The 26,822-nt window shown below is 42.7% G+C and overlaps 1 protein-coding gene across 3 annotated transcripts in view; it reads left to right on the plus strand.

Annotated features, from left to right (window-relative positions):
- The window catches only part of CASR (calcium sensing receptor), a 161,491-nt gene that overhangs the window by 38,519 nt on the left and 96,150 nt on the right, over window positions 1–26,822 (plus strand). The window contains exon 2 of one of the 3 annotated variants that reach the window (XM_074975244.1): window positions 1,100–1,252. The exons of the other annotated variants lie outside the window; for them this stretch is intronic. The gene's annotated coding sequence lies outside the window, so the exon portion shown is untranslated. The remainder of the gene's footprint in view (window positions 1–1,099; window positions 1,253–26,822) is intronic. 3 annotated transcript variants of the gene reach the window in all.

Here is a 26,822-nt window from a genome sequence, read left to right on the forward strand (position 1 = left end):
TGCGAATACAGACTAACACGGCTGTTACTCTGAAATTAATCAAACCATTAATCTACTGAATACTTCGCCCCCATCCTTCTGTCTGCCAAAATAAACCCCGATATTTATCAAGAAAAATTATTAATAGTTTTTCCACCAATTTTCACCTGTTTTTGTTGTTGTGGTAATAAACACTGATAAATTCCTGGGAAAAATTAAATAAAATAAAAACAGAAAACGAAGGACCCTACATGACTTATAGAAATGCTACATCTCAAGCAGACTGCTCTTCTAGGAACTCATAAATACTACGGCTTTAAAGAATTGTTAATTCCTTATCGAAAGTTTTGAAGAGGCAATTCTGCTGACACATGATACATTTTCTGCATTTCTTTATTTACAAGGAAAGAGGATCATTTGCTCCCACTGCTAAGCTGTAAAATAGGAAACTGATCAAAAATCTGATGATTAACCCCTTAGCAGTACAGATAGCTATGCTGAATGCTCTCATACTCCTCTTCCCATCGATGGCATTATCCTCTCAGCATGGTTCCCGTCACTGTCAGACCCACCAGCCACAGTTGCTTACATTGGCCAACTGGAAAGTTCTAGTTGTATTTTGAATAACAATTGTATAAAATTGTATAATTTGTATAACTTATGTACAGCTGCTCTCTGCTCTTCAATCTCTTTTTCTGTCTGCCTCAATCTTTCTCTCATTGCTCTGTGTTCCTCTCCCCTCACTCAAATAGACAGAAAGGAAACGATTTAAACTGTCCTGAAAATTCTGTAAATCCTGCTGACCAACCTCCTTCTGAGTTGCCTTTTTTTTTTTCTTTTTGTTTCTGAATAGGTAACGAAGGCTGAGCACAAGTGATTTTAAAAGAATGAATAGGAGGCTGGGGGGATCAGGGAAGTGGCAACAAGTCTCAGACATTTATTTCTTGCCCACCATTTCAAATCCAGCTTACGTCAGCAATACCTGAAATTTGATGCCTTTTGATTGTTCATTGACCTGTGTGAAATGAGTTGGAGTCTCTTTCTATTTGCTAGTGCACAAGTATCCACATTAAAAAAAATCACCTGTCACAATACCCACTAATTGATGTTTTATTTGCAGTCTTAGCAAGGAGCAATGACTGAGAAGGCCATAGAGGCTGAACTCCTGTCTGACCCCTAGCGCTGTTCCCTCCAAGACTGGACTCAGGCACACTGGCAGATGGTGGGTGTTGGAGAAACATTTCCTGTTGCCTGTGTTGAACCTGCTCAGTAGGTAAATGGAGGACTTCATTCCCTAAGGGTATGAATCTGGCACCTTTCACCAGTTCTGCATTTGCTGAAAAAAATAGAAAAAATTATAAATATTGTACATTAGACAGTAAGAGCAAGTCAGTTAAGTGATTGTGTTAACACCTGTTACTGGCAAAGCTTCTGTAATACACGTAGGAGAAATGGCATGTTTGAGATGCAGGAATGTATATATAATATGCAGGAATGTATTATATACTCTGCAAGGCACACATGTTGAATGCCTGTTTCACCTCCAGGCAAAAGTCTAAACTAATCAAACTTTGAAGCAGGGTGCCTTTCCAAAGGGAATACATATGAACCCAAGGTATGTATCCCTGGTTCTCTTTCATCCTCGACTGTGTACCCATTGGGACTAATGATATATGCTAGAATTGCAATCCACTTTACAAAAAAGACTCTCTCGATGCCTGGTATAGAAGGAGCAAGCCTGGATTACGCCCTGTCTGATGTGGATTGTGGTAATGTCATCCGAAGACAGCAAGGTCAGGGGCGCTGGCAATCTAAAAATCACACTTTTTTGTGAAAATATTGTACCCCCTGCTTTACAAGTAATGCCTAAGATGGATATAAATGAAACATATGAGTGAAAAAATGCTCACTTCTATATTTTTCTGTTTATTTCCTTTCTACCTTTTGATGGCGGGTGTATAATCAGTTTTACTATCTCCTCTGTTTAATCAGTTTCTCCTTCTGCTTATGTGGGTCTTTCACACAGCAAAAGGGAGAGGAGATATAAAAACAGGAAAATACTATTGTAAAATCACAAAAATTGTCAGGGACACACGGAGACAAGCACAGCACCTGAAACTGCTTTTAACTCTTTGTAGAAATTGATTAATTTCAAGTTAATGGTGTCCTTTTAAAGGGGGAGTTCCTTCGCGGAGGAGGAAAACATGCACTTCTTTGGGGGGAAACAACAGAATTTGCAAGCCGTAAAATGGGAAAGAGAGAGGATGAAATTCTGTGCTGCATCTCTTGGAAGTGCAGTGCAGAAGGCTCAGTGCTCTGCACTGTTGGTTGGACCTGTGGAGCTCCCTTGGAACATTGGCATTAGTGCTGTCAGAAAGCAGCAAGTTCACTTGTTCTGATTGTTCTATGCCCTGGGGCTCCTGCTGTAGAGAGGTTTGTGTAAGATTATAATTTAGAGATCCTCCCTCATAAGGGACAGTATTATGTTTATAGAGATTTGGAGACATGATCTGGAAGCAGGGGTAGAGAACACAGGGTAGCTGCATACAGCAGTTCTCCACAGAAGCTCTCTAGTTTGTTTTTCATAAAAGTTTTATTCTGTTCTTTTTCACTGGTTTGTTGTTCAATGAACCCCAAGATTACTACTTGGTGTCAGGTTTCAGAGTAGCAGCCGTGTTAGTCTGTATTCGCAAAAAGAAAAGGAGTACTTGTGGCACCTTAGAGACTAACCAATTTATTTGAGCATAAGCTTTCGTGAGCTACAGCTCACTTCATCAGATGCATTCAGTGGAAAATACATTCCACTGAATGCATCCGATGAAGTGTAGTACTCCTTTTCTACTTGGTGTTAGATGTGCCAAATGTGAAAGAGACTGCAGTCATTTTGAGGCTAACTCCTGGTTTTGAAACTGAAAGCAGAGGAAAGGAGAGCATGTAGAGCAGCAGAGAACAACAAAGATTTTTGTGTGTATTTTATGAGTACATTATTAGCTTGACTAGCTTAAGAAGAGAAGAAAGCAAAAAATGAATGTGTGGGAACCTCCATCCAGTTTGCAATTGTCAGACAATGTTGCAGAGAACTGGAAGAAATTCCAACAGAGATTTGAATTGTATTTAGCAGCCACGGGGGGGGGGGGGGGGGGAGGAGAAAAGTGATAAAGAGAAAACATAAATCTTGTTGTTGGGGAGGTAGCACTGGATATTTAAAGGTTTCAGAGTAACAGCCGTGTTAGTCTGTATTCTCAAAAAGAAAAGGAGTACTTGTGGCACCTTAGAGACTAACCAATTATGCTCAAATAAATTGGTTAGTCTCTAAGGTGCCACAAGTACTCCTTTTCTTTTTGTGGATATTTAAAACAACTTTAAGTTTGAAGAAGGTGAAAGCAAGAAGTTAATTAAAATACTGACTAATTTTAAGGAACACTGCATTCCAAAAATAAATAAGACACAATTTTTTTACATGCATGCAAAAAATTGATGACACCATAGAGCAACATGTCACAGAATTAAGTACATTGAGTAAAACATGGGACTTTGGTGAGTTGACACAATCTCTAGTCAGAGATAGAATCATTTGTGGCATTAAAAGCAATATGTTAAGAGAGAGACTGCTCTGTGAAGGAGATTTAACTTTAGAAAAAGCTCTCCAGATATGCAGGGCAGCAGAAACTGTCAAAGCGGAAGCCGAAGAGCTAAATTCACCAGAAGTGGTTATCCACATACTAAGTACAAAAGAGTAAGGCCAGGAAAAGTCAAATCTACTGCTATGAAAGTCACTGCTAGGGGGAAGACTAGATAAAGATGGTTATGTGGAAGGTGTGGATCACAGCATGACCCCAAACAAGTGTTTTGCCTCTGAGAAACACTGTCATAAATGTGGGGAAAATAATCATTTTTGCAAAACGCTACAGATCCCACATGCAAAAAAGTTAAGTGCATTCAGTTGAAGACAACCTGGTTGAGTATTAAAAAAAATAATAAAAATGCTGGGACCAAGCAAACCTGATGAAAGGGACTGGATACCGCCCTGTGAAAGTGAAAGAAACAATTATTCCACTCGGGCACAGGAGCTCAGATTAATAGTCTGTTTGAACAAGATTATGAGGCACTGAAAATGACACTAATACTAGGACCAACAAAAATAAAAGTAACTGGTTATTCTGGAACAAATATACCAGTGCAGGGGAGGTGCACTGTTAGCATCAACTATACACATGCCATGTACAGATTCCCATTCGTTGTAACTCCAAAGGAGGTGACACCGATTTTAGGCCTGGCGGCCAGATTAAAACTTAATCTGGTAAATCGGGTGCGCTCACTACAAGATCATACTGAACCTGGCAGTGAGGCACTCCTTCAGGAACATTGTGATTTGTTTCAAGGGTTGGGTTGCTTGCAGGATGAACATACAATCCAGATAAACAAGCAGGTGCGTCAAGTTATCCATTGATGTAGAAAGGTGCCATTTGCACTTCGTGATAAACTCAAGGCTGAGCTTGCAAGTTTGGAAGTAATGCAAGTAATACAGACAATTAAGGAGCCAATGGAACAGGTGATCTCTGTAGTCATTGTGGAGAAAAATAATGGCCAGCTACTCATATGCTCAGATCCCAGAAACTTCAACAAGACTATAAAAAGAGAACATTTCAAACTGCCAACAAGAGAAGAGATTATAGCTCAATTTGTGAATGCATACAGTTATCGTATATTGGATGCCTCCTCAGGATTTTGACAGCTAAAATTAATTGAAGAAAGCTCAAAACTATGTATATTTAATATCCCATTTGGAAGATACAGAATCTTATGGCTACCATTTGGCATAGCTTCAGCACCAGAAGTGGACCACAAAACCATACATCTGATCTGTGAACATATTAACAGCGTTGACACCTCAGTGGATGATATCATCATCTGAGGCTTACCTAAAGAGGAGCATGGCTATAGACTTCAGGAAGTTTTGGATGAAACTAGAGCTGCAAACTTGAAACTAAATAGGGAGAAGTGTGTTTTATGGGTTCTAGAACTGACTTTTATTGGAGATATTATTTCCAACAAAGGTGTAAACCTATTAAGAGGAAAATTTTGGCCATTGAAGTGATGCCTCATCCCCAGTCAAAGAAAGATGTCCAAGGGTTTCTGGGAATGGTTAATTATCTTGGAAAATACATACTTTATCTATCTACAAAAGCAGCGGATTTGAGAAAACTCCTAGAAAATAGAAATGAATGGTACTGGTGTGTAGAACAGGAGGAATCATGGGAAGGTTTGAAACAAAAACTGATACAAGAACCAGTGCTGAAGTTTTATGCACCAGGCAGGCCTATTAAAATTTCAGCAGATGCTTCACAGTCTGGGTTAGGTGCAATGATTTTACAGAAACATGAGAATTGTTGGAAACCAGAGGCGTACACATCCAAATCACTGACTGATGCAGAAACCAGATATGCACAGATTGAGAAGGAGCTTTTAAGGATATTGTTTGCCTGTGAGAGATTCAATCAATATATTTATGGCCAGGCAGTGGGTGTTGAAACAGACAAATGGCCCCTGATGGCATTATCTGGAAAACTGCTAAATGACTGTGCCTTAAGGATTCAAAGAATGATGATAAGACTACAAAAATATGATTTGGTTGCGATCTATATGCCTGATAAATTCATGTTCACTGCAGATGCTCTTTCCAGAATGGTGACTCCTACTACAAAGCCAGAAAAGACCTTACTGATAGAGATGCAAGCCTGTATAGATCTGATTGTAAAGTCAATTCCTTTAGCTAACAGGAAACTGCAACAAATAAGAGGGGAAACACAAAAAGATTAATTGTTGGGGATCCTTAAAGAGTTGGGGATGATTAAAGAGTAGCCTGAAGAAGTGAAGTGAGCAGTTGCTGTCCAAGTATAAGAGACTATTGGAACTGCAGACATGAATTTACTGTGATAGATGGGGTGATTTTCAATGGTAGAAAGGTTGGAAATACCAATGAGCCCCCGGAAAGAAATGCTACAGACGATCCATGACAGTCATTCATGAATTGAGAAGTGCAAACAACACGCACGAGATGTATTGGCTGTGGATCATTCATGACATTACTAATGTGGTAGGAAACTGTTCTCATGCTTGAAATACAAACCATGCCAACAGGCAGAGCCGCTGAGACCTTGCCCAGTTGCACAAAGGCCTTATGAGAAGGTAGTCACTGACTTATTTACCTGGCAATCAAAAGCTCATTTAATAGTCACAGACTATTTTTCTCTATATCCAGAAATTTGCACTGCACAGTACTAATAGTAAGTCAGTGATAGCCGGCATGAAGGGAATCTTTTCCAGACATGGAATTCCAGATGAAGTCTTTAGGGATAATTGGCTGCAATTTTCCAGTGCAGATTTTAGGCAGATTGCCCTAGATTGAGATTTTCATCACAAAACATCAAGTCCAAATTACCCCCAGTCACATGGACTTGTGGAAGGGTCGATATAGACAGTAAAGAACCTTATGAAAAAGACTTTCAACAGTGGGAGTGATTTTCATAAAACTTTATTGATTTACCAAAGTACACCTCTGGGGAATGGCTCTTCTCGAGCTCAGCTATTAAAGGGAAGAAGGATCAGATCTAATTTACCAGTCACTGGTAACGAGCTGAAATCCCATGACAATTAAACTGTATGGAAGATGAAAGAAAATCAGAGGGGAAGCAGAAATATTATTTTGAAAAAAAGGGCCCGTGATCCTATCTTAATCTAGGTGATAGAGTGTGCCTGAGGCATCACACCGCTAATACTTGGAACCAAATGGGTTACCATTAAAGGACAGCTGCATCCAAAGCCTTACATAGTCCAGATGGACCACGGGAACACATTTCAGCATAATCAGGGATTTAAGAATAATCACAGAACGTTCCAAAACACTGACAGTCGATGTGGACTCTGGCATTTACCAACTGACTTGATTGTTTAATCATCAATGGACAAAGGAGAAACTGTCAAGCAACAAGAGAACAACTCAGACTTTAAAGGCTGATACTAAGATCAGAGAGAGAGATTCAATGTCCTGAAAGACTTGTGGAGACTTTCTAACCTGCCTGAAGAAAGGGTACTTGAGGAAAGTAAGTGGAAAGTGAGCTGGTAACCTCTCCTCTCTAGGTAGTTGACATGTTGTGTTTATGGAAATTTACTAGATGGGCTGAGAATTTAATGTATGTGTTATTAGATAGTTATCTTTATATATATATATATATATATATATATATATATATATAAAGACAACTATGTGTGTGTGTGTGTGTGTAAAAAGATAACTAATTGTTTTTTTAGGAGGGACGATGTAGAGATATGTTTGTGTAAGATTATAATTTATAGGGGCTCCCTCACAAGGGAAAGTAATATGAATATACGAATATGGAGACATGTCCTGGAACCAGGGATAGAGAACACAGAGTAGATATGTATACCAGTTTACCACAAAAACTCTCTAGTTTGTTTTTCATAGAAGTTTTATTCTTTTCTCATTCACTGATTTGTTGTTTTATGAACCCCAGGATTATAACACAGGCATTTCAACTTATTGTGGTTGTTTCCTCTCTGAGACCCGCTCGAGCAAGACGGGTGACTCAGTGCCCTTTATCTCCTTCCCTTCTGAGATCTGGAGAAGGTGTCACCTGTTCCTCCTCTATGTGTCCACCTGGAATGACAACCTTATAGGACTTCACGGCTACATCTTCTGATACCACTGCTGTTTGTGACCATTGTTTTCCATCATAGATATGCACAGAGTCATGTTCATGAAATGGTGGCAGCTCCCAGGACCCAAAACCATATGAATGTTTATTTTGCCTTACCTGTTTCAGTTTTCTGTTGGCCAAAACATCAGCAGGTGACAACCATGCTTCAGTGGTGTCCTTCTGTAATTTAACAGTGCTAAACACAGATCAGAGTCTGACTCCGAAGCTTTTTTCAGTTGGAGTTTTATTATTTTGACACTGTTTTCCATCAACCCATTGAGTTGGGGATAATGAGGACTGGTGTTAACATATCTAAACCTTTGCAAACTGCTTAAACTCATACCCACCAAACTAGCCCCTTGGCAGAAATTACTATGTCAGGTATAGCACGTCTAGCAGAAAAAGATTTGATATGCACAATAATCGGCTTAGCCGTAGTATTTTCTAATAAGGCTATCTCATGGAAGTGAGAATAATAATCTGGGACAATTACATAGATTTTTCCAGGCAATGTAAACAAATCTATGCCTGTTTTGTTCAAGGGGGGCAATTTTTCCTGTACCACCAACGTGGGCCCTTTTGCTTGACGTGTCCTGTGTATGTTTGGCACATACAACAAGCCTTAACAGCTTCCTCAATGTCACTGGTCATTTGAGGCCAGTATAAAATGTCTCTGGTCCATCTTTTAGATTTTTCAATCCCTAAATGACCTTCATGTGTCTTTTTTTAACATATGTTTCTTAGGGTTCCTTATCATGGTGATTTTAAACAAAATCCCATCTAGGTCTCAGAGCTTCCTTTTCAGTTGATAATAGGGGATGGGAATATGCTGTCCTGGCCACTCAGTGCAAATAGCTTTAATTATTTTCTGTAGGGTGTCCTCTTGAACAGTAGCTCTGACAGTCACAGTCCACATTTTGTCTGAGACTGGACAGATTTTTTTTTGTCAGATTGACAAGTACAAAATCTAGGTTTGGACTTTGCTCCACTGTATTTTTGTCAAGTGCTCTAGAGAGTGTCTGCACCTACCAAATCTCTCCCAAGTTTGCATTCAGTTTGCAAATCATACATTTATAACTTGATAAAATAGTCCCTGTGTTCTTGGGGGAGTGTCTTCTAGGCCTCTTTTGGTAATGGCGATAAGTGTTTTATGGTCAGTTTCAGCTAACACTGGCGTCCTGTAAAGAAATGAAACCTTTTACAACCATGGCCTAAGGCCAAAGTTTCCTTCTCTATTTGAGCATATTGATACTGAGTTTATGTTAGTGCTTATGACTCATAAGCCACTGGTCTCCAAGTTTGACCAGCTGTTGTAAGAGCACTGCACCAATGCCCTCCTTAGAGTCGTCCATGGACAACTTAGTTTTACACTTACTATCATAGTAACCCATGACTGTGGCCTATTTAATAAACTCCTTCAGTTTCTCAAACACCTTATTAAGATTTTCATCCCAAGTCACTGGGCATCTTTGCACAATAGTGCTCTCAGATTGCTGATTTGGACGGAACTGGCACAGATTTCCCTACATAGTTCATCATTCCAAGGAATCTTTGAAGCCTTTCCTTGTCTGTTGGGACAGGCATGGGCGCCAGGTTTGTATAATTTTTGGTGGTGCCAGGAATGGGTCCAAGCGGAGCCGTCCCATCCATAGGATGGACCGGGGCAACCGCCCCGGGCCCCACACTTAGGGGCGCCCCATGCTTCAGGGAGATGTGGGGTCCAGGGCAGCCTGCGGGGTTTGCGGGGGGCCTGGCGTCGGCAGCAGCAAGCCACCCAGGCCCAGCCTGCCCCACTCTGCCCCACCAGCTCCTGGCGTCGCTCGGGGGAGAGGGCGGAAGCCATAAAGAGGTGGGGCAGGAGTTTGGGGGAAGGAGTGGAGTGGGGGTGGGGACGGGGCAGGAAGAGGTGGGGAAGGGCAGGCTGGGGCTGGGTTGCTCGCTGCTGCTGGCACCGGGCCCCCTGCTAACTCCCCAGACTGCCCTGGATCCCATGTCCCTCTGAAGCGCAGGGGGCCCCAAAGCGTGGGGCCCAGAGCGGTTGCCCCGGTCCATCCTATGGACAGGATGGCTTTGAAAATAAAAGCCCAAATATTGACGGAGCCAGGCCCACCTTCCTGAATATTGGTGGAGCATGGGCACCACGGGCCCATATAACTTGCCGCTTATGGGGACAGGCATATTTGTTCTGGCTTCAACCTTACTGTGAACTACTTGTACAATTTGCTGTGTTAGCTTCTCTCCCAAATATATGTTATTTTTGTTATATGGAATTTACATATAACATTTAAGGCCTGGCTTGGCAAAGCCCTGGCTGGGATGATTTAGTGGGGGTTGGTCCTGCTTTGAGCAGGGGGTTGGACTAGATGACCTCCTGTGGTCTCTTCCAACCCTGATATTCTATGATTCTACATATTTGTTTGTTTACTTTAGCTCTGCAGCTCTGGCTCTTTCCAGAGTTACTCAGAGCCTCTGGGCCTGTTCTTCTACTGTTTTTCCCCAGATCAAAATGTCATCTATGTAAACCTTAGTCCCCTGTAGGCCATCAAAAATGTGTCTTATTTTCCAGTGAAACATCTCAGGTGTTGAGCAAAACCCAAATAGCACTCTGAGTTTTTTTGTCCCAGATCCCAGTCACAATCTGGTCTCTTCTCAGTGACAGCCCCCCAAAGTTTGAAGATTGGCTCTTCAGCCTTTGATCACTTAAGCTCTTTCTTTTGGCACTCTGTCTAAAAACATCTCTCTTATATGTTACATTTTTATGTGGAGCGCAGTACTCCTCAAGTTTCTGTATCACAGTTTAATAGTTAGCCTCCTCTGCCTGAGATAACTGAAAATTGTTAAACACATTAAGTGCTTCAGAGCTAGCTATTGTCAGAAAACAGGTGATCTTTTGACTGTCTTCCCTTTTTGCTGGCACCCAATGCTTGCAGATAGAGAGTGCAGTGCTGTTTAAGCCTTCTCCAGTTGTATTTCACATTTCCAGAGAGTTTCAGCTCTGATGGAGCTTTTAATTGCTCCATTCTTCCACTCAAGATATTTTCTTAGTTGGTTTTATTCCTGGCCACATGTGGTGTTCAGTGACCACTCAGAGCCAAGAAGCCCGATAGAGATCTGCTTCTGTCTGAGTTCTATCTAACTCATCAGCACTGCAGCCCGTAAGCCTCTGCATAACATAAAAATGATTCCAAATGGCTCTTGCAGTTCCCCCAGCTTTCATTCATAAGGAATTCATTAGGTCAGGCCTGACAAAGCCCTGGCTGGGATGATTTAGTTGGGGATTGGTCCTGCTTTGAGCAGGGGGTTGGACTAGATGACCTCCTGAGGTCCCTTCCAACCCTGATATTCTATGACTAATAGTCACCTGCTGCCCAGGGAATATACTGTGCCTGAGCATGTGGCTACCAGCTGGCTTCCTAGTAAACAGCCCATGGGTGAGGAAAAGGAGGAGTGCATAGAAGGGATCTTTCAGGAACTTGAATCTATTCTCCACCATGTCTTCCATATTCCCCTGCCTGCATTAAAACCTCCATGTGGAGTGATTAACTTGAGTCACCAATTCAGGATGCAGACACATCAGACACCAGGCACACACTGCCATCATGGATATTGAGTCAGACTTTGAATAATTTCAGCTGGAGATTCCAGACAAAGAGAGAGTGGGAGTGAGAAAGACCATCACCACTTCACTTGTCTGCCTTCCATTCAGCGCACTGGGCTGCGGCTCCTACCTGTTCCCTTTGTTTGCAGAACTCATGCATATCCTCCCTTTCTTCGCCTTCACATTTCAAAGTTAGCACAGGGTGGGTAGGTTGGGCCCGATTACATTACGTTTATATTTATTGTATTTGACTCGCAGTTCTCAGATCTGGTCACTGTAAATACAAGGGATAAAATGGAGTATACAAGAATCATAGAATTGTAGGGCTGGAAGGGTCCTCGAGAAGTCATCAAGTTCAGTGCCCTGCACTGAATCAGGACTAAGTAAACCTAGATCATCCCGGTCCAATCTGTTTTTAAAAACTTCCAGTGATGGGGATTCCACAGCCTCCCTTTGAAGTCTGTTCCAGAGGTTAAATACCCTTATACAGTAGTTAGAAAGTTTTTTCTAATATCTAATCTTAAATAAGCCCATTACTTCTTGTCATAACTTCAGGGGATATGGAGAACAATCGAATACCATTCTCTTTATTACAGCACTTAACATATTTGAAGTCTATTATTAGGTTCCTACTCAGTCATCTTGTCTCAAGACTAAATATGCCCAGATTTTTTAATCTTTTCTCATAGGTCAGCTTTTCTAATCCTTCTATCATTGTTATTCTCCTCTGGACTCTCTCCAATTTGTTTATATATTTCCTAAATTATGGTGTCCAGAACTGGACATAATACTCCAGCTGAGACTTCACCAGTGCCGATTAGAGCAGGACAGTTATCTCCTACATCTTACATATAATACTCATGTTAATAAAACCTTGTTACATATGAAACTCCTGTTAATAAAACCTTGACATATGACACTCCTGTTAATAAAACCTTGTTTTCTCATATTCAATTTATGATCCACTATAACTCCTAGATCATTTTCTGCAGTACTACTACTTAGCCAGTTATTCTCTTATTTTGTATTTGTGCATTTGATTTTTCCTTCCTAAATGAAGTACTTTGCATTTGTCTTTACTGAATTTCATCTTGTTGAATTCAGACCAATTCTCCAATTTGTCAAAGTCATTTTGAATTCTAATCCTGTCCTCCAAAGTGCTTGCAACCCCTCCCAGGTTGGTATCATCTGCAAATTTTATAAGCATGCTCTTCACTCCCTTATCTAAATCGTTAATGACAATAATGCATAGTACCAGACACAGGACTGACCCCTGTGGAACCCCACTACATAAGCCCTCCCATTTTCACTGCAAACCATTGATAACTACTCTTTGCCCTGGTCTACACTGGGGGGGGGGGAAGGGGGCGTCGACCTAAGATACGCAACTTTAGCTACGTAAATAGTGTCGCTGAAGTTGGTGTATCTTAGGTTGACTTACCTGGCCGTGAGGACGGTGGCGAGTTGACTGCTGCTGCTCCCCCATTGACTCTGTTTCCGCCTCTCGCGAGCTGGAGTTCCAGAGTTGAGGGGGAGCATGTTCAGGTATCGATTTATCGCGTCTAGACGAGACGCGATAAATTGATCCCCGATAGATTGATCACTACCCACCGAACCGGCGGGTAGTGAAGACCTGCCCTTTGAGTGTGGTCTTTTAACCAGTTGTGGATGTACCTTATAGTAATTTCATCTAAACTGCTTTTCCATAGTTTGCTTATGAGACTGTCATGTGGGGCTGTGGTCAAAAGCTTTACTAAAATCATTATATATCATGTCTGCTGTATCTCCATATCCACTAGGCCAGTGACCCTGTCAAAGAGTGAGATTAGGTTGGTTTAGCATGTTTTGTTCTTGACACATCCAGGTTGGCTGTTCCTTATAATCCTATTATCCTCCAGGAGCTTATAAATGGATTGTTTAATAGTTTGTTTCCGTATCTTTCCAGGTATCAAAGTTAGGCTGACTGGTTTATAATTTCCTGAGTCCTCTCTTTGCCCCCTTTTAACGATAGTACTATGTTTGCCCTTCTCCAGTCTTCTGGTACCTCATTTGTCCTTCAGGAGTTCTCAAAGACAGTTGCTGACAGTTCTGAGATTGCTTCAGCTAGTTCCATAAGTACCTTAGGATGAATTTCATCAGGCCCTGCTGATCTGAATACATCTAACTTATCTAAATATTCTTTAACTTGTTCTTTCCCTATTTTGCCTTGTTTTCCTTCCCCCTTCTTGTTAACATTAATTGTGTTGAGTATCTGGTCACCATTAACCTTTTTAGTTAAAGCAAAAGGTTAGTGAAACAAAATAGGTATTAAATACCTCAACTTTCTTGATGTCATCAGTTATTAGCTGTCTTTGCCCACTAAGAAGAGGACCTACACTTTCCTTCATCTCTTTCTTGCTCCTAGATTTAAAGAATGTTGTCTTATTGCCTTTGATGTCCCTTGCTAGGTGTAACTAATTTTGTACCTTAGCCCAGGTCTGCTGATGGGGGGAGGAGGTTAAGAGGGCAATTGCCTAGGGGCCTGGGTGATTTAAAAGGGCTTGGGGGTGGCCGTGGCGGCAGCCGGAAACCCCGGGACCTTTTAAATCGCCCAGGTGGACCGAAGGGCTCCTAGGTGCGTGTGGGGTGGTACCGGCAGCGGCGAAGGCAGCTGGGCGGGCATGTGGAAGCTCTGGCCGTGCCGGAAGAGCGCGCCCAGCAGCACAGCCGGCAGCTAGCTGGGCACCAGCAGTGCAGCTGGTAGCAGCTCGCTGGACACCAGCCAGCACAGCCCAAATGTCAGGCGGGCCTTCCTAGGGAACAAGAGATAAGAGTTAAAATATAAATTTCATGGCATAAGCCAAGTACAGATGTCCACTATGGGGTTTCTTGCATCTTCCTCTGATGAATCTGGAACATTGCCACTATCAGACACTGGACTGATTGACTGTTCTGCCCTGGGCAGAGCCCTCCCCAGGGTATGGCAAATCGGCCGACTGCTCCAGGCCCTGTGCTTTGGGGGCCCTGTGGAACGGTGCAATTGGCCAGTGCAGTTGGTCCCAGAAGTGATGGATTCGTCACTTCTGCCTTGGCTCTCACACCCCTCTAGGGGGCAGCCCTGGCCCCGGGGCCTGGAATTGCTGGTGGTGGGCCTGCCTTAGCCTTTCTGATTTTGTTTCTATGCTCTGTACTCTCCCTTAGCAATTTTTCCCACTTTATATAGGGTTCCTGTTTGATTTTCATGTCATTAAAGAGCCTCCTGATGGAGCCATATGTGCCTCTCACTATGTTTTTTTCCAGTGGAGGAGGAATAGACTCAAAATTACTTGACCGTGCTTTTAGAGGACAGATGAACTTAAATAAGCAGGGAATGTGAAACAAGTTGTTAAGTGCACATGCAATCTAGATTTACTAGCGTATGTATGGAAAGAGGACCTTGCTTACTAGGAACTTTTTCTGCATTATTGTGAAAGAAATAAGAATTACCTCTTCTTGGCAACTTTTCATGATTTTATATTTTTGTATGTATGCTGAATAAATGCAAAAGTAGATATTAAAAAGGAAATTTACAAGAATACATATTGCGGAAAAGTTAAGGACTTAGCCTAGATATGTGGGCTGTGTATGTAGCCTGGTTTTTGTAGAACTGATTACACTGAGAAACAAACTAGGGCTGATCCACATAAGAATCATGGAATATCAGGGTTGGAAGGGACCTCAGGAGGTCATTGAGTCCAACCCCCTGCTCAAAGCAGGACCAATCCCCAACTTCTGCCCCAGATGCCTAAATGGCCCCCTCAAGAATTGAGCTCACAACCCTGGGTTTAGCAGGCCAATGCTCAAACCACTGAGCTATCCCTCCCCCCTTAAAAAGGATTAAGACATTGCCACTCCTAGGGCACCTGCCACCTAGTAGAATTCTCAGCCCCAAGTTAGGTGTGCAGGCTCCTCATACGATGCCTGGGGAGAGTTAGAAAGAGTTTGACAAATTAGAGGATTGGGCCAAAAGAAATCTGATGAGGTTCAACAAGGACAAGTGCAGAGTCCTGCACTTAGGATGGAAGAATCCCATGCACCGCTACAGACTAGGGACCGAATGGCTCGGCAGCAGTTCTGCAGAAAAGGACCTAGGGGTTACAGTGGACGAGAAGCTGGATATGAGTCAACAGTGTGCCCTTGTTGCCAAGAAGGCCAGTGGCATTTTGGGATGTATATGTAGGGGCATTGCCAGCAGATCGAGGGACATGATCGTTCCCCTCTATTCAACATTGGTGAGGCCTCATCTGGAGCACTGTGTCCAGTTTTGGGCCCCACACTACAAGAAGGATGTGGAAAAATTGGAGAGAGTCCAGCAGAGGGCAACAAAAATGATTAGGGGACTGGAACACATGACTTATGAGGAGAGGCTGCGGGAACTGGGATTATTTAGTCTGCAGAAGAGAAGAATGAGGGGGGATTTGATAGCTGCTTTCAACTACCTGAAAGGGGGTTCCAAAGAGGATGGATCTAGACTGTTCTCAGTCGTAGCGGATGACAGAACGAGGAGTAATGGTCTCAAGTTGCAGTGGGGGAGGTTTAGGTTGGATATTAGGAAAAACTTTTTCACTAGGAGGGTGGTGAAACACTGGAATGCGTTACTTAGGGAGGTGGTGGAATCTCCTTCCTTAGAAGTTTTTAAGGTCAGGCTTGACAAAGCCCTGGCTGGGATGATTTAATTGGGGCTTGGTCCTGCTTTGAGCAGGGGGTTGGACTAGATGACCTCCTGAGGTCCCTTCCAACCCTGATATTCTATGATTCTATGATTCTCCGAAGCCAACAATCTGAGCGATGAGCCACCTAAGCTAGCCAATAGGAATTACCAAGGAAAGAGGGAGGGCTTAGGGCCCAAATCTTCAAAGGTATTTAAGTACCTAATTCCCGTTGCTGTGGGGTTTAGGCACTGGACTGACTGGCCAGAAATAGGCACCTCCCTCCACTTGAGATTCTCAGCTGTGGAGCCTCTCCTGAAGTAAGGCACCTCATCTAGGTCAGCTGTTGAGGTAGCCCATGCCCTGTCCCATGAAACCACAGAGAGAGAGAAACAGGTCACCCCATTATACCCAATAACCTAGTCGTTAGGACACTCGTCAGGAATGTGGGAGACCCAGATGCAAGTCCCTGTTCTGAATCAGGTCATGTAGGGATTTGAACCAGTGCCTCTCGTAGCTCAGGTGAGTGCTCTCAGCTGCAGGCTATTGGTTACCCTGGAAGCTCTCTCTCTGGTTTTTCATGAAACACATCCAAAGGTCTGGGTTTCTCCTGATAGGGCATGTGCTGATTTGGCTCAGGTGTCTAATTCCTGGAGAGCATTTACAGCTGAGGATCCTAAGTGGAGGGAGGTGCCCATCTTTGGCCCCTCAGTTAGGCACCTAAGCCCCTCTCACTGCCCCCTTCCTCTGTATTTCAGTCCTGGTGAGGTTTGGCAGGTGACTGCTTAGCTTGCTGGCTTCTGAGGATCCCTTCCTTAGGCACCTAACTCTCCCCATGCATCGTAGGGGAAGCCTGGTACCTGACTTGGGGCTAAGGATTTCATTAGGTGGCAGTGCACCTCGGGGTTAGGCATGGCAGTTCTGAGCAGAGCAATGCCTAAGTACCTCTGATGATCTGGGCCAGTGTGACTTGGTATGCAGGCAATGTGTTTGTGGAAGAAGGAAGATTGTCACCCCAAGGAAGGCTCATTAGGTGAGCCACAGGGACCTTTTGGAGAGGGATGTGTCCTCGAGAGGCGATTGCAAGTGCCTGTAGCGGTCACAGGAACCTCTGGGACTTTTGGGGGGGTTAGTCCTGGCCTTTGCAATCCCCATATCTATGTGTAAAAGGTAGCTGCAGGCAGGCCAGGCCCATAAGCTTCTTTAAAGCAATGGGGCATTGGCTACGTCTACATTACGAGCAGGGGGTGTGAGTTACAGCTCATGTACACATACTTACGCTAGCTCACTGAGAGAGCTAGCGTGAGTATAAATAGTAGGGTAGCTGCTATAGCAAAGGCAGCAGCAGCATGGCAAACCCAGTGGGTACATACTCGGCACAGCTAAGCCATACTGCCACTGACCATGCTACTGTGCTACACGACTATTTATACTCACACTGGCTTGTACGTGAGCTGGGAATTACACCTCTAGTTCGTAGTGTAGATGTATCCCTAGCGACCTGTGTCAGCTTGGTGTAGTCTTGCATGCACGTGTGATCTGTGGGGTGGGGGTGGGGCTTTATTGTGGCTGTGAGGAGTAGAGAGAGGAAGAGGCCAGAGGGAGCAGAAGAAAGGGTGACTTAATGAGCCCTCCCCTTTGGCAGCAGCATCTGGTTTTGTTGTTGGGAGAACGACCAACCGCAGGTGGTGGTGGTGATAGCAACTGCTGCTGTGACTCTTTTGGAGGCCGAGGTTGGTGCTGCTGGTGGGGCTACAGGTCACCGGTGGCTTCTGTAGCGACATCTGAGCCCACAGCAGTGGCACAAGCCTCATATGCCTCTGTGAGAAATGGCTCTGAAGCACACTGATGTCCTAAGACCACCGCTACATACGTTTCTGGAAGCAGTGGGGAGTTACCCACTAAGGCTTCTCTGCCACTTCATTGAAGCACTGTCAGACTGTGGAGCAGGCCCTTGTAGATTTATACCTATTAAGACCAGAGAGACAATTATCATTATTTAGTCTGAATTACTGCATAACACGGGTCATAAAATGTCATCTGATACCAAGTCAAATGCCTTACAGAAATCTGAATATATTATGTTAACTTTGTCAGCTAAACTTGTAATCCCATCAAGTATCTATTTCACATTTGTAAAACAAAACCTAATTTTCACAAAACCACATTGATTGGCATTAGTTTTTGTATCATCCTTTTATTCTTTACTGATTTCAATCTGGATCAGCTAATTGTCTTGTAGTTCTCCAGGCAATCTTGTTTACTGTTTTTAAATATTGGCACAATATTAGCTTTTCCCCATACCTCTGGAACTTCCCCAGTATTCTGAGATTTGTTCACTAATCAACAGCAGTGGCTCTGAGAGCTCCTCAGAAAATTATTTTAAAACAATTTGGTACAAAATACCTGGTTCTGCAGATTTTAAGCAGTGTAACTTTAGTGATTGCTGTTTAAAATCCTGCCTAGTTACTGTTTGATTATGCAATATTTTGTCTTCTAGGTAAGATGTAAAAACATCAACCGGCGTCTTCCAAGTAGAGAACAGGAAATATTTATTGAACTTTTCTGCATCATTATTAACAATTTTAGATCCTTCCGAGTAAAAGATCCATGCCACTGCTATGATTTCTTTTGTTCTTCCCTCTGCTCCCTCCCCTGATTCTGTGTCTGCCTGCACAGGATCCTCTTCAGCTCCCTCTTCCATTGCCCTCCATCTTCCTTTCTCCCTGAAACCTCTTTTATTCCCTCCACAGGAGTTCAGGCAAAATGGCTGACATTCTATTTTTGCTTCCTGTGGAGTCCAAAACCTGTAGTCTGTGTTTATAAAACAGAAAAAATACTTCGATAAAAATGGAAAATGAAGAATAAGACTGTTTCAAAAAATCTGAATTGAAAACATTAAGGATATTTTTTTAATTCTTCACAAAAAATCTTAACCAGCTGTGTGCGTGAGGCAGACATGTAGAAAGACGAGATCTCAATTTTGAAGAGCTTGCAATATAAATATTTGCTTTCTGTTACGGAATAAAGTTTAGACTGTAACAAATATTTGCTAAAGAACGGAAGTAGAAATAGATACAGAGCCTTCTGCTCAATTCAATCACTTGGTAATCTGATCTTTTAATTTGTGTGTTGAAACCACAGGAACAAAATTATTTGTACTAATAGCACAATTTCCACCCTATCCTTTAATACATTTTGATGACTTCAGGCATGCATTAGTGGATAATTCAACCACTGACTGGAAAAAGTTGTCATTAATATGGAAGAGACCGACATTCTTAATGAAATTAAGGAAAATAGAGCCCAAGGAAGATCTGTGATAAAAGATGACAGAGGGTGGAGGGGCTGGCTAATTCAGTATGCTGGCAAGAAGCAAGAGCTTTGCATCTACACGTCAGTTTATAAACCCTCTCTATGTCTGTGACTGAAAATATTTGATAACTCTTGTAGATTGTATAAAGTGAGCTGGGGAATCTCACGGCCAGTTTTGCACAGGCATTTAGGCACCTAAAGATTCGGGTAGGTGCCTAGTGAGATTTTCAGTAGTGTGTAAGAAATTGAATGGGAGTTAGGTCCCTGCCCTGCTTAGGTGCTTCTGTAAATCCCACTAGGCACCTATCTGCATCTTTAAGCACCTAAATATCTTTGTAAATCTGGCTTCCAATCTATTTTCTCAGGGAAAAGTGTTTTATTTGGATAATTCACCTCATTTAGATACATACCAGTTCAGATGAGTGTCACATCTAGTCCAGTGTCTGATAGTGGCCAGTTACAGATTCATCAGAGGAAGATGCAAGAAACCCCATAGTGGACATCTGTACTTGGCTTATGCCATGAAATTTATATTTTAACTCTCTCATGTTTTCATTATCTGTATTTAAATCTAATCCTTTTAAAAATCTTGTCATGCTCTTGGTCTGAATGATAGCGTGTGGCAATGAGTTCCATGTGCATTGTTTTTAAAAACGCAGGAAAGGGTTGCAGCCTGGTGCAGGGAAGATAAGCATGGGCCACAGTTTCCTTGTGCACACAATACTGGTAGGTATCAGGGGAATTTGTGAAGTTCACCAGCAACATGCCCATGCTCATGCCTCCGTGAAGGAGCTACTAACTCACATCCCTGGCATGTCGCAGAACAAGGCTAGAGAATACACTCTCCCACCGAGGATCCCACTTGGTGCCTGGGCAGGACACAAAGATGAGAGAGTGGATGGTATGGAGTTTAAGCATGTAAAGGTGTTCCAGGGGTGGAGCTGGAAGGAAAAATGATTGGATAGGATGCAGCCCTCTCGGGTGGAGAATGGGGGATATCTGGAAGGCCAAGAAGACAGGGCTGTGCAGAAGCCTAAAGCTCTTAACTTCAGTGACCACAGAAGACCTTCAAACACAGACCAGGCTTGCTAGGAGTAGTCCAGGACTTTCTTCTGGAGCCATGTTTTGACCTCCAGGGAGGTTAGGAAATGTGATTCAGGGAAGTTGCAAAGCAGTGAACATTTCATTATAGTTTAAAGCAAAGAAAATCTGTTCAAGTATTTCCTGTCAACTTCTCAGAACACACACAAATGCTATATGCTTTTCATTGTTACAATTGATGCATGTTTTTACTCATACTTTTATAATAAATGTAAAGGATTGTGAAAATGTTTGACTTTGAACAAGGAGCCCCCAACCTACAAAGAGTGAGAAATACTGTTCTAGAGATTAGCCTGGGTATTCATTTTCACCAGATCTTCTGAGACCCTGGTTGCAATGATCATAGAATCATAGAATATCAGGGTTGGAAAGGACCTCAGGAGGTCATCTAGTCCAACCCCCTGCTCAAAGCAGGACCGATCCCCAATTAAATCATCCCAGCCAAGGCTTTGTCAAGCCTGACCTTAAAAACTTCTAAGGAAGGAGATTCCACCACCACCTCCCTAGGTGACGCATTCCAGTGTTTCACCACCCTCCTAGTGAAAACGTTTTTCCTAATATCCAACCTAAATCTCCCCCACTGCAACTTGAGACCATTACTCCTTGTCCTGTCATCCGCTACCACTGAGAATAGTCTAGATCCATCCTCTTTGGAACCCCCTTTAAGGTAGTTGAAAGCAGCTATCAAATCTCCCCTCATTCTTCTCTTCTGTAGACTAAACAATCCCAGTTCCCTCAGCCTCTCCTCGTAAGTCATGTGCTCCAGTCCCCTAATCATTTTTGTTGCCCTCCGCTGGACTCTCTCCAATTTTTCCACATCCTTCTTGCAGTGTGGGGCCCAAAACTGGAAACAGTACTCCAGATGAGGCCTCACCAATGTTGAATAGAGGGGAACGATCACGTCCCTCGATCTGCTGGCAATGCCGCTACTTATACATCCCAAAATGCCATTGGTCTTCTTGGCTACAAGGGCACACTGTTGACTCATATCCAGCTTCTCGTCCACTGTAACCCCTAGGTCCTTTTCTGCAGAACTGCTGCCTAGCCATTCGGTCCCTAGTCTGTAGCGGTGCATTGGATTCTTCCGTCCTAAGTGCAGGACTCTGCACTTGTCCTTGTTGAACCTCATCAGATTTCTTTTGGCCCAATCCTCCAATTTGTCTAGGTCCCTCTGTATCCTATCCCTACCCTCCAGCGTATCTACCGCTCCTCCCAGTTTAGTGTCGATGTTTAGTGTCAGTTTAGTGATGATGTCATCAGCATACACTGACAGCACCAGCTGTGTCTCTGAGTACTAACCTCATCAGCAGTTGATAGAAGAGAGAGAATCATAGAATATCAGGGTTGGAAGGGACCTCAGGAGGTCATCTAGTCCAACCCCCTGCTCAAAGCAGGACCAATCCCCAACTAAATCATCCTAGCCAGGGCTTTATCAAGCCTGACGTTAAAAACCTCAAAGGAAGGAGATTCCACCATCTCCCTAATGCATTCCAGTGCTTCACCACCCTCCTAGTGAAAAAGTTTTTCCTAATATCCAACCTAAACCTCCCCCACTGCAACTGGAGACCATTACTCCTTGTTCTGTCGTCTGCTACCACTGAGAAGAGTCTAGATCCATGCTCTTTGGAAGGGCTTGATGGCAGTGGAGTAGTTGGTTGGACAGAGGGCATTCCTGATGACAGTTTTGATCAGGGTCTGGTTGAGCTTAAACAAGCATCTGCAGAACTGTATGCCACTGAAAGGAACCTTGCAAAGTGGATCCCAAAGCCAGACAGAAGCAGTGTTCCCAAAAGATAAACATGATCCATCCAGTAAGACACATTTTCCTAGCCAAGTGCCAGAAAGGTGAGGGCAAAGACCATCCCTAGTTGCAGGCTGGAGGTCTGAGACCAGTTGGAATAAGTTGTCAAATATAGTCAGTCTGGGACAGAGTAGGTCTGGTTGAGATGAGTCACTACTATCATAGACTTCTGCTGCAGCAAGATTACCCTCCTTATGACTTTAAAGTCCATGCATAGGAAGAATATTAATAACTTAGCGCACAAAAGCTCTTTCTTAAGCAGCAGTGCAAGCACAATCTTTGTGCATGAATGGGGGAGTACTCAGCTCTCCAGTGACCTAGTCCACACAGTGAGAAAGTCTAGACTCAGGATGTCTCAGAACACAGAATCATAAAAATGTAGGGCTGGAAGGGAAATCGAGACTCCATCCCCCTGCACTGAAGCAGGACCAAGTTTACCCAGACCATCCCTGGCAGGTCTTTGTCCAACTGTTCTTGAAAACCTCTGAGAAGGACTCCACAACACCCCTTGGAAGGTTAAGCTATTCCGGAGCTTAACTACCCTTATAGTTGGAAAGTTTTTCCTAATATCTAACCTAAACATCCCTTGCTGCATATCAAGTGATTTACTTCTTATCCCCTCTTCAGTGAACATGGAAAACAATTGATCACCCCCCTCTATAACAGCCCTCAACATATTTGAAGACTGTTATTGGGTCCCCACTCAGTCTTCTTGTCTCAAGACTAAACATGCTCAGTTCATTTAACATTTCTTCCTGGGTCAGTTTTTCTAAACCATTGATCATTTTTTTGCTCCCCTTTGGACTCTCATTTTTCCACAGCTTTCCTAAAGTGTAACATTCCAAACTAGACGCAGTATTCCAGCAGAGACCTCACTAGTGCTGAGTAGAGCAGGACAGTTGCTTCACGTATTTTACTTCTGACATTTTCTTAATATACCCCAGAAAGATATTAGCCTTTTTCAGGATTGCATCCCATTGTTGCCTCATATTTAATTTGTGATCCCCTATAATCCCCAGATCCTTTTCAGCAGTACTATTGCATAGGTAGTTATTCTACATTTTGTATCTCTGCACTTGATTTTCCCTTTCTAAGAGCAGTAGTTTGTTAAATTTCATCTTGTTGATTTCAGACCAAGTCTCCAATTTGTCAAGATCATTTTGAATTCTAATCCTGTCTTCAAAGTGCTTGCAACCCCTCTCATCTTCGTATCATCTGCAGATTTTATAAGCACACTCTCCACTCCATTAGCCAGGTCATTAATGAAAATGTTGAATGGTACTGGACCCAGGATAGACTCCTGCAGCACCTCACTAGATATGCCCTCCCTTTTTGACAGCAAACCATTGACAACTGCTGTTTGAATACAATCTGTCAACTAGTTGTGCATCTACCTTATAGTAATTTCATGTAGACCATGTTTCCCTAGTTTGCCTATGAGAATGTCATGTGGGACTGAGTAAAAAAGCCTTTCTAAAATCAAGATATATCATGTCTATTGGTTCCTTCCATCCACTAGTCCAGTAACCCTGTCAAGGAAAGAAATAAGTTAATTAGGCATGATTTGTTCTTGACAAATCTATATGGGCTGTTCCTTATAACCCTATTATCCTCCAGGTGTTTATGAAGTGATTGTTTCATAATTTGTCCTGGTATCTGTAACAAAAAGTAAGGTACAGAAAGTAAGATGATTAGTTTATAATTCCTGGGCCCACTTTGTTCCCCTTTTTAAAGGTAGGTACTACGTTTGCCCTTTTCCAGTCTTCTGGGACCGGACTTGTCCTCCAGGAGTTCTCCAAGATAATTGCTAATGGTTCTGAAATTGCTTCAGCTAGTTCCTTAAGTACCCTAATCTGAATTTTGTCAGGCCCTGCTGACTAGAATACATCAAATTTATCTAAATATTCTTTAATCCAGGGGTTGGCAACCTTGAGCATGTGGCTCATCAGGGTAGTCCGTTGGCGGGCCGCGAGACATTTTGTTTATGTTGGCTATCCGGAGGCACGGCTCCCTGCAGCTCCCAGTGGCCACAGTTTGCTGTTCCCAGCCAATGGGAGCTGCAGGAAACGGCAGCCAATGGATTACCCTGAGGGGCCACGTGCCAAAGTTTGCCGACCCCGCTGTAATCTGTTCTTTCCCTGTTCTGGATTGTGTTCTTTCCTCAGCCCATGTGACTCAATGGTCATTTTATAGATTCCCAGGGATTTGCTGTTGCGCATTAGATGGAGGAAGGTTTCAGAGTGGTAACCGTGTTAGTCTGTATCAGCAAAAACAATGAGGAGTCCTTGTGGCACCTTAGATACTAACACATTTATTTAGGCATAAGCTTTCGTGGGCTAAAACCCACTTCATCAGATGCATGGAGTGGAAAATACAGTAGCAGGTATATATACACAATACATGAAAAGATGGGAGTTGCCTTACCAAGGGGGGGGTCAGTGCTAACGAGACAATTCAATTAACAGTAGAATACCAAGGGAGGAAAAATCACTTTTGTAGTGCTAATGAGGATGGCCCATTTCAAACAGTTGACAAGAAGGTGTGAGTAACAGTAGGGGGAAATTAGTATGGGGAAATTAGTTTTTGTAATGACCCATCCACTCCCAGTCTTTATTCAGGCCTAATTTGATGGTGTCCAGTTTGCAAATTAATTCCAGTTCTGCAGTTTCTCGTTGGAGTCTGTTTTTGAAGGTTTTTTGTTGAAGAATTGCCACTTGGAGGGTTTCTGAGAATTAGGCCAGAGTGAGAAAGAAGCTCTAGCCACCTCCAGTTGCCTATACTGGCCACTTTACCATTGGGAGTTCATCTTCCAGGACCCCACCGTTAGAGTTGGATGAAGTTTTTTCAAAATGAAATGTTTTGATTTTCAGTGTGAAATGATTGATTGTTTTGAATTTTGAACTTCAATTTTATTTAAAATCTAAAGGTAAAAACAAACTTGAAAATTAAATGGAACATTTCAACAAAAAGTCAAAATTTTGACATTTCCTATGAAATTAAAATTCTGAAAAATGTAATTTCAGAATTAGTGAAATTGTTCATCAAAATAGTTTCATTTTGACAAGGTTGAAATGCTTTGTTTCAATTTTAATGTAACAGTTGAAGCAGTGAAGTTGAAATGAAGCACTTTGACCTTATTGAAAGTGTTTTGATAATTTTTCATTGAACATTTTGACAAAATTATGACATTCTGATTCAACAAAATCAAAATGTTTTGCAGGAAAGTTCTGGTGGAAAGTTTTTGACCAGCTCTAACTAACAATGACCCAAGGTTCCTAGGAAATCAGATGCCTGCTGATAGAAAAGCACTTGCTCCAAATCCCATATCAGGGTATAGGTGTAGAGGAGGTTTAGTACCAGCCTCTTCACTAGGAGGTCAGCAGGTTTCCTGGTGTGACTTCAGCCACCTCAAGCGCCTGGGGACCTAGGGCTTGGGAGAACAGCGTGGCAACCTGACCATAAACATTGGTGAGGAGGCTAAAGGAAACCCTCTCTGCCCACTCCAACCAGCAGCTGCTTTAAGAAGGCAGAATCACATACCTTTCCCATCAGGGAGAGAGTTGTGGCCTAGCCATGGTGGTGAGAAATGGGAGGAAAAACTAAGGAAAAAGACAAAAAGGAAAAAACCCAAACCCACAATAGTATCATGATTCCCTATGATACTAGGCCTGGCTTTTAGATCCTGTGCAGGGGCACAGAAGACCCAAATAAAGCAATACATGAAAACAAAGACAAATGAAGGGCCATCTGGCAACATTTGCGGGAGTGGGTGAGAAACAAAAAGGTGCAGGGGGCACAGGAGTTTTTGTGTATGACTATATGTGTACATGTGTGTGTCTCAGTGTATATGTGCATAACAAGAGAGTTTCTCCCTCAAGTCTTTGTGTACAGAACTACAAACCTAGAGACCCTGAGCTCTACTCTCAGTTCTTCCACTGTCTGTTATTGTTTCCTGAGAAAGGCAATTTATTGAGAATGCATGAGATACTTCCAAATGTGTCTCACACAATGTCCATGACACTTACAGATTCACAGATCACAGTGGGGCCCCAAGGTTCACTGTGATCATGTAGTCTGACTTCCTGCACAACACAAGCCACAGAGCTTCCTTGAATTAATCCCTGTTTGAACTAGATCACATCTTTTAGAAATACATCCAATCTTCATTTTACAATGTTAATTGATGGAGAATCCACCACAACCCATGGTACGTTGCTCCAGTGGTTGATTATCTTGTTAAAAATGTGCACCTTGCTTCTAATCTGAATTTGTCTTAGCTTCAGTTTCCAGACCTTGCATCTTGATATACTTTTGCTAGATTGAAGAGCCTTCCATTATCAGATTTCTTTTCCGCATGTACATACGTGCAGACTCTGATTAAGCCACCTCTTAACTTAGCAGGTCTGTTACTATGTTACAGAAGGAAATCTACCGAACACAGATGAGACACAATATGTAGCAGGATGCAGTCCTCAAAGCAGGATTCGTAACTAAACCAGGAATGGTATGATCAGTGAACCTCAGAAGACTCAGAGGTTCAACTTGGAGAAATATCCTGATTTTACAAGGTTTCCAAAGCCATTTTGGGTGGGAAGGCTTGTGAGAAAAGATTTTCTTGTTAGCTTCTTTCTGCTGGAGGGAAA

The sequence above is a fragment of the Natator depressus genome, chromosome 1 (genome assembly GCF_965152275.1).
Source record: "Natator depressus isolate rNatDep1 chromosome 1, rNatDep2.hap1, whole genome shotgun sequence".
NCBI lineage: Eukaryota > Metazoa > Chordata > Testudines > Cheloniidae > Natator > Natator depressus.